This window comes from Chelonia mydas, chromosome 14 (genome assembly GCF_015237465.2).
Source record: "Chelonia mydas isolate rCheMyd1 chromosome 14, rCheMyd1.pri.v2, whole genome shotgun sequence".
Classification (NCBI taxonomy): Eukaryota; Metazoa; Chordata; order Testudines; family Cheloniidae; genus Chelonia; species Chelonia mydas.
In genome coordinates this window covers 33,336,359-33,345,626 of record NC_051254.2, presented here as the reverse complement: position 1 = coordinate 33,345,626, position 9,268 = coordinate 33,336,359, and positions in this window count along the sequence as shown.

Sequence of the window (9,268 nt, the reverse complement as noted above, 5' to 3'; positions counted from 1 at the left end):
GGCCTGACGACATGTACCCAGAACCACCCGCAACAATGTTTTGGGATAGCTACCCACAGTGCAACGCTCCGGAAGTCAACTCTAGCCTTGGTACTGTGGACGCACTCCGCCGACTTAATGGTCTTAAGTGGGGACACACACAATCGTCTGTATAAAATCGATTTCTAAAAACTCGACTTCTATAAATTCGACCTAATTTCGTAGTGTAGACATAGCCTAAGTATTATCTAGACCATCCCTGACAGATGTTTGTCTACCCTGCTCTTAAAAATCTCCAATGATGAAGATTTTGCAACCTCCCTAGGCCATTTATTCCAGTGCTTAACCACCTTGACAGTTAGGAAGTTTTTCCTAACATCCCACCTAAACGGCCCTTGCTGCAATTTAAGACCATTGCTTCTTGTTCTATCCTCAGCTGTTAAAGAGAACAATTTTTCTCCCTCTCCCTTATAACTACCTTTAATGTACTTGGGACATATGTTATACATTCATTTGGGCTTTACTGATGGATTTGAAATTAATTTGCAGGCAAGTGGGAATGCTCACCGAAAGATGGAAAGAAATTTGTATCATGGTGATGGCTTCCCCTGCGCACCCAGCAGTAATCTTTGATCGATCAAAACCCCTAACATTTGTTTCAAATCATGCCCAGCCCCACCCAGTTGTGGGGGCTGATGTACGGCTCAGTAATTCTTAAAATTGCTTTCTCCAAACTACCAACATTATTTTGCTCATCTGAAGTGAACCTCAAGCAGCTAATCCTCATAAATGCCCTGATCTCCAGCAAGCATCGGATGTTCAATTCTACGACATTGTGAGGGACAAATCAGAATTTTGACAAAGAACAAGATACCAGCACACTAAATACATTGCAGCTCTCGCAGTCTCCCTATGTTCTCCCTCTCCAGTCTCCTTCATAACCATACACCGTGAGTCTCTCATTAACCAGCCCCTCCCACTAAATCCATGCAGTGTGGGTTTGGCATCAGTCCCATCCAAATTCCATGCCACCAAGTCAAGTATTTTGGGCTATGGAGGAGTAACAGAAAAAGTCATTTGACTGCTAGAATCTTCCATCTAACATAAGTGAAGGCTTTGCAAGATAAAAATTCTGCAGTGCAGAAATAAAATGAACTAATACTGGATACAAAATGGCATTTTTCTTTGATTTTTTTAAAATGCAGATTTCATTTTTTCCAAAAATTCTCATTGAAACTTTCCATTGTATTGACTAAAAGGCAAGCAAAAACTAAGAAATACAAAAAAGAAGCCCCACAAATAATCATTTTTCTGCTATTTCCAAAATATTTCAGTTTTGGGGGAAAAAATCAGTACTCAGATTTTCATTAAAAGTGATTTTTATAGAAATAAAAATTTTCCATGAATCATTTTTCATATGATACATTTCCAGCAGCTGTAAAATTAAATTAACTTAGATTTCCATCTTCAGATTCTTAACCAGTTCCTCTCTATTAGTCTGAATCAAATCTAAAACAGCTGCCCCACAAGTAACTTCCTCCATTTCCTGAAATCCTAATTTGTCCCCAACACATTCTCTGTACTGGAGCATTGGACAATAAAATTGATCTTAATGTGTAGCTGAAGCCAAGTACAAACAAAAATACACCATTGGTGTTGTTTTCCCCAAATTCCACACTTAAAAAGGAGTAAAGGATTCTGGGAGAAAATCAACTTGAAAAGAAGGAGAAAAAGAAAAAGATAAAGATGGTAACGAGAGAGAGAGAGAAAGATGTGAAACAATAAAGCTAATTGAATATCATCAGCTAACTGATAAAAAGATGGGCCCAAAAGGGCAAACTGTCCCATCCTTCTGTGCCCAGAATTGCAACCCATCCCATCCCGCTGCAAAAGTTCTAAGACAAGAAGTTTCACTCACAGAACCTGTCCATGTTCCAGCTGGCAGCTCAAGTTATCAATGAGCCCTGTAACTTTATACACTCCCGCTAGTCCCTGGTAGGAACTGTTGGCTGTGTGCCTAATGACACTGAGATGGCTGTCATATGGACTCATAGGGCCTCTTCCTATGAGTTGCTCAGCATGGGTGGGTTACTCTGGATTGAATCAGCACATTGACCTCAGGAAAAAAAGATACATTGTTACTGGAAGGTTCTGCCTCCACAATTTTTTGCTACTGCCCTCTGAATCTGGTAGCTTCCCCCACATTGGAAGAACTGGAATTACTGGTGCAGGAGATCAGAGTAGATATTACAGGGATCATAGGAACACAGTGTAATAGCAATCAGCACTGGAATACAGGCATTGAAGGGTGTGTGCTGTTTTGGAGAAATAGCAATAAATGCAAAGTTGATGGGATGACGTACATCCATGAAATGGTAAACTGTAAAGAAATATGAAGTGATAGTGTGGACAAAACAGAAACTGTTTGGATCAAAACCTTTTTGCTGAAGAATTGTAAAAGAGGTTCTGTTGGGATAGCATTATGGGTCTGCTATAGAAGCCCAGGCCTGAAGAAAAACGCTGTGTAGCCCAAAAGCGTGTATCTTTCACCAACATAAGTTGGTCCAATAAAAGATATTACCTCGCTCACCTTAAGTCTCTTGTCTCTCTCATAGAACTCATGGGTCAGATTCCAATATGAATAGTGATCTCTTTAATATAATTAGAACAATAAACACTTCTGGGAACTGTGTCATAATGGGAAACTTTAACTTCCTGGATATACACTGGAAAATACATCCAACTAATAAAGGTAAGGCTCAATTATTCCTGGATGTGACAGAGGACAGCTCTCTTCATCAAATAGTCACTGAACCAACAAGACATGATGCAATTTTAGACGTCATTTTGGTAAGTAGTGAGTACATCACAGAAGAGCTGGCCATTGGAAATAACCTTGGATAGAGTGCTCACAGGTTGATTCAGTTTAAATTAAATGGAAGGATAATCAAACTCAGGTCATCAACTATGTTTTTTTATTTTAAAAGGGCAGATTTTGGGAAATTGAAGGAATTAGTCAAGAAAGCCAGCTAGCCAGAAGAGCTCAAGGACTTAACTGTGGAGGAGGCTTGGAATTTCTTTAAATTAGCTACTGTGCAAAAAACCAACTAAAATTTGCATCCCAAACAAGGGGAAAAAACGTGTAGGGAAAGCCCCAGACCCATATGGATGAAAAACCATCTCAAAAAAATTATTAGGAGTAAGTAGAGCGCCTCAAGGGACTGGAAAAAGGAATGACCAGCAAAGAAAGCCGCATCATGGATGTTATAAAATGTAGGCATAAAGTGAGAATTGCTAAAAGTCATGCTGAATTTGCTCTTGCCAAGGAAATTAAACTGAATAATAAGAAGTTATTTAATTATGTAAATAAAAAAAGAATAAGAAAGGATGAAGGTTGGGGTGCTATGCAGTATGGATGGGAAGGAGATTAAAGATAATCTAGGAAGGGCCCAAAAACCAAATGAATACTTTGCCTTGGTTTTCAATAATATGGAAAATGTGCATGAAGGCAGTATTAGTGGTGGAAATGAGTTCCTACAACTGGACATGACCACATCTGAGATGCAAGAAAAACTCAAAGAGCTTAATGTGCTCAAATTGAGGGCAATGGATAATTTCCATGTTGGAATACTGAGAGAACTGGCACATGAGTCTGGTAGCAGGGATTTTTAATAAATCTATCTATTTGGGGGTCGTATCTTATGACTGGACAATAGCTAACACTGTGCCTATATTTAAGAAAAGGGGGGAAAAAGATCTAGACAATTGCAAACCTGTTAGTCTGAGCTCAGTAGTATGCAATTTGAAGGACCAACTCTGAAGGAAAGAATAATTACATTCATAGAGGTAAAGGGATGTAACTCAACATAGGTTAATGAAAGGTAGACTAACCTAATTTCTTTCTTTGAGAAAATAACTGATTTTTTAGACAGGGAAGTGCAGTAGATCTAACATACATGGACATCAGTAAAGCATTTGACACTGTACTACATGGGAAATTATTGGTTGGGGAAAATGGGGATTAGTATAAGAATTGTCGGTAGGATAAGGAATTGATTAAAGGGGAGAAATCAACAACTTGTGCTGAAACGTGAATTATTGGACTGGAGGGAGGTTACTAGTGGAGTTCTTCAAGGCTCTGTCTTGGGACCAATCTTATCCCAAATTTTTGTTATTGACCTTGCCACAAAAAGTAGGAGTGTGCTAATGAAATTTGCTGATGATACATATTGGGAGGCATCGTCAATACAGAGGAGAAACGGACTATTATACAGGAAGATTTGGATGACCCTGAAGACTGAAGTGACAGAAGTGGGCTGAAATTCAAGAGTACAAAGTGTGAGCTCAATCACTTAGGCCTAATAATAAGATCATCATCCGTTGGAATTGACAGTGGAGGAGAGAGACTGGGTGCATGGGCTGATCACAGGATGACTGTGAGTCACCAATGAGGTGGCTGTGAAAAGGCAAATGCGGTCCTAGGATGCATTAGGGGCGGCATTTCAAGTAGATAGAGAGAAGTATTAATGCCATTGTACAAAACACTGGCAAGACCTCATTTGGAATACAGTGTACAAGTCTGCTCATCCATGTTCAACTTAAACTAGAACAGGTGCAGAGAAGATTTACCAGGATGATCAGGGGAATGGCGGGCCTATCTTATCAGATGGCACTGGAAGAGTTTGGCTTGTTTAGTCTAGCAAAAAGAGGGCTGAGAGGGCATGATTGCTCTCTCTCTATATATATGGGCGGGGAGGGTAAATATGAGGGAGGGTGAAGAGTTATTTAAGCTAAAGAATGAATAACAAATGTGTATCAATTGATCATGAAGAAATGCAGACTTGTAATATAAGAAGGTTTCTAACCATCAAAGGGGTGAGGTTCTGGAACAGCCTACCAATAGGAGTTGTGGGGGCAAACAATGTAATTGGTTTTAAGTCAGAGCTGACCAAATTTAAGAGTGCAGTTGTATGATGGGGTTGTGTAATGGTGGGAGGCAGGGCTCAGCAAACCTGGGACTCACTTCTGGTTTATGTCTTCTGTTCCCAAAGCTCATGCTTCAGGGTTTCAGATGGCCACTGGCAGGGGTCAGGAAGGGACTTTTAAAAATCTCCTTCCTCTGAAGAATCAGAGATGGCCATGGCTGGAGATGGGGCCTTGAGTGGATTGGGCCAGGGATCTGAGTTGGCACTGAGCATTGTCTCTCTCTCAGGTGCTTGGCTGGTTGGTTCTTGTGAACAGGCTCAAGGTCTAACCGATCACCATATGTGGGGTTGGGAAGGAATTTTCCCCCAGGTCAGATTGGCAGTGATCTTGGGGTTTTTTTCACTTTCCTTGATAGCATGTGGGTGTGGGTCATAAACCAGAATTACCTGGGTGTATCTCACTTAACCATTTCTCTGCCTTTGCATTGGTGTGCCTTGGTTCCTTTATTCTTTGCCTGTGGCACGTAATAGTCTAGTCTCCTGAGCAGGGGCAGCGAGTTCTATGGGCCCGTGGTGCCTGGGCACCAGGAATATTCCTGGCCCCTGGGGTCCAGGTCCAGCAATGTGTGAAGCAGAGTCTCTCCCTTGGCCCCGCCTTCCGCCCCCTGGCGCTCCCACTACCACCCCATCCCGCTCATCCCCCGGGTGATTTAAAATGTCCCGGGGCCCCCACTCACCACCAGCAGCACAGAGGAGCTGAGCGGCTTCCTGCCTGCTCGCTCCACGTTGCTGCCGGCCCCTCCCTGTGGCCCCTGGGTGGGGTGGGTCTGTGTCCCACTCCAAGTGCCTCTGAGGCCAATAGGAAGCTGCGGGGCAGTGCCTGGGGGTAGCAGCACATGGAGGCCCCCCGGCCCGCCCTGCCTAGGAGCCCCAGGTAAGCGCAGCACCCCCCCACCAGCTCCCAGAGCCTGCACCCCCACCCCTTTCCCACACACCCCTTCCACTGCCAAACTCCCTCCCAGAGCCTGCACCCCTCACCCACTCTTGCACCCCCACCCCTTGCCCCAGACCAGAGCCTACTGTGACAGATTTTTTTGTCAATCTGCCTAGAACCTCAGGTGATTAGTCTGAGGCTACAGGATCGTTAGGGTCGGAGATGAAGGAGCACACCAAGTGACTAAATTTTAAAGCTTTATTAACCAAACAACAGCGGTGAGTGCCTGGGTACGCCCCACGTCACTCAGAGTAAGGCAGAAAGAGTTAGTGCCCGAGCCCTAACCCACTTACATACTCACACATGCACAACCCAGGCTGGCCAAGCCTGGGTGTAACATAAGAAGAGGGGGAAGGATGGACGAGAGTTCTGCCCTGTGCACAGGTCATCCGGGGTCCGCTGTAGATCTCTGTGGAAGAAAAAATCTAGTAGGCCTAAACTAATAGGCCTAAAACTTTGGTCAAGCTAGCTGTGTGTATAAAGCATAAGAAGAGGGTGAGGAAAATTCCATTAAGAGGCAGATAGCAACAGCTCAGCTTAAAAATGTAACCCCAAACGCTAAAAGTTAGAAAAGACCGTTAACCACAAAGGAAGCACCTGTCAATAACAGGTAAAGCTTGTTTTGCTATATTCCAAATAAGGCAAAGCTACCGTTGAAGCTTGCACTATATGCCAAATAACGAAAATGCTGTTGAAGGAAGTGTGCTTAACAGATTGTGGTTTTCAGCTATACAAGCTCCTGTATTTTCTGTTCACTGCAGAGCAGCTCCGGCTGACTCTCTCTGTATGTGCATGCTTAAATAAAGAGGACCTCAGGCTTTGTTCTGATCCAAACAAAACGTGTGGTTAATTTTTCCACCACATCTCCAACTTGCTTCCACTCTTGGGAGGATTTTAAGCCCTGGGTGTTTTGTGGGGAGTCTTGGCCAGGGGAGCACCCCCACCCCACCCCATTCCCCATGCTTTTTGCTCTTTGCACCAGTGTGAACCGGCTTTTTGCAGCTCCCCTAACTTTCCATAACACACCGGCTCCAGGGTCGTGAGGCAGACTGTTGAGTCTCACCGGGCCAACCTTCGCAAATGTGTAATCTGGCAGTCCTGCAACTTTTTCAGCTCTGTTTGGTTTTGTTTTCATTTTTTACAGCCATTTTGGGGGCTGAGAAGCAGTTTTTTGCTGCTTGGCATGCAGAGAGTGTGTCTCTGTTAGTTTTTTAACCCTGAGCACCGAACAGCTTTTTTTTAATTTTTGGACTGAATTTTTAAATTAACCCATTCCCCCCCCGCCCTCGGCCTTTTGCAACCTGCAAAGGAACCTTCCATTCCCCACTTACTTACACCTTTAACCCTTCCCCACTGCCAATCCACTACATATATAAAAGTGTTAGCAATGTATGCTGCTGGTGCTTACCCAGGGGACCCCAAGGGTCGGGGCGGGTGGTGTAGTTCATACTGTGACACTACACCCAAACTCCATCTCAGAGCCTGCACCCCTCACCCCCTCCTGCACCTCTGCCCCAGCCAGGAGCCTGCACCCAGCACCCAAACTCCATCCCAGAGCCTGCACACTAGACCCCCTCCCCTACCCAAACTTCCTCCCAGAGCTCAGCCTCTCACCCCTTCTGCACCCAAACTCCCTCCCAGAGCCTGCACCCTACATCCCTCCTGCACTCCAATCCCCTGCCCCAGCCCAGGGCCTGCACCTCAGACCTCCAGGCTCCTCCACCCACGCAAACTCCCTCCCAGAGCCTTAGGCAGGTTGGGGGTGGAGTTTGGGGGTGGGCGCAGTTTGTGGGGGTGGCTCTGGGCATTCTGGGCACCACCAAAATTTCTACAAACCTGCCACCCCTGCTCCTGAGGGCTGTAATACTTTGGTGTCATTTTGGTTGTTGGGGTTTAATGTGCAGCGGCGGGGTAGTGTTTGTGGCCTGAGATATACAGGAGGTCAGACTAGCTGATCTTGTGGGCCCGTCTGGCCTTAAATGTTATCATTCTATGATTCTTCCCTGGAAATCACTCACATTTCCTGCCTTCTCCTCCTACACTCATAGCCTCTATGTCCTGCAAGTCATGCCCACTTAACTGAATAGCGGTTGTGGTGTTTTACAGCCTTCTTTGTAGATATTCACGGTACACACCATACAAATTCCTGCTCAGACAAGCAGCATAAAAAAGGCACAGGGTAAGGGTTTTTGGGTTTTTTTTTTTTTGATGTTGCACTCTAATGTTCTTGAAAGGTAATATGCAAGAACCATGAATGGTGAATTTTGAATAACGTACCACATTTTTGATTAAAATATCGTTTTGTTTTGGATTTTGGAAACTGACCAAAGAAAAATCCCCTTTCTCTCTTTTTTTCCACTTTTTCAAAAGGAAGGAAATGTTTTGTTTTTTTTAAAAAAAAAGGTCAAAATACATCTACATCTTTACTATTTTCCAAGTGAAAAGATGTGAAAACAGTATTTTTTTAATTTGTCGTCTTTTAGACCTTATTTAACTTATTATTTAAAAAAACCTTTTTCATTTTTCCAATTAATAAAAAAGAAAATGCTAAACGTATTTCCACCACTTTCTTATATATTTTTTAAAAATATTTTCCATACATTTGGGTTTTACCCTTCTCTCGTGTTTGTATTTTTCCCACCACTTTTCCCTGGAGGGAGAGGGAAGCAAGCAAGCAAGCAAGAAATTTAAAATCGAATCAAAACAAAGATGGAAAACGGAAAATTTTAGTTTACAAAAGCCAAAACAAACTGAGAATTTAATCTGAATCCTTTAAATATTAAAAATGTTGAAATGTTTAAAATGCCAATTGGAAATGAAAAGATATTTTTGTTTTATTCCATTTTGAATTTTTCCAATAAAAAGTTGAAATATTTAGTAAAAAATGATAAAGTTCATTTTCACCAAGCCCTTCTTTTCCCAGAGGGTTAACACATTTTGACCATCCCGGTTTTAATTTGCTGCTCCATCTCAGCTTGAGTCCCATGCCAGTATTTCTGTCCATGCTGCAGCTACTGCAGGCAACTGGGCACAATGATGAACATATGTTATGTATATTCAGTGACACTGTGAGAACCCCAAGCAATTGAACTAAAGTCTTTGATGCTCTCGACAATTACTGCCTTCTACTTACTCTCTAATTATCTAAATCATCTTGCAAACCTTTCTACGTAATATGCCAAGACTGACATGGGGATGGGTTGTAATAAATGTGCCTTCACATTTACCGTGATTGTGAGCTCAATTGTGGAAAAGTGGATATAAATTCACAAAATGTTCCAATCACATATATGTAGATGGGAAACAGTTCAAAAAGGGAGATGGAATGACTGAACTAGTCCAAGTGAAAAGGTATATTGATACAGCTCAA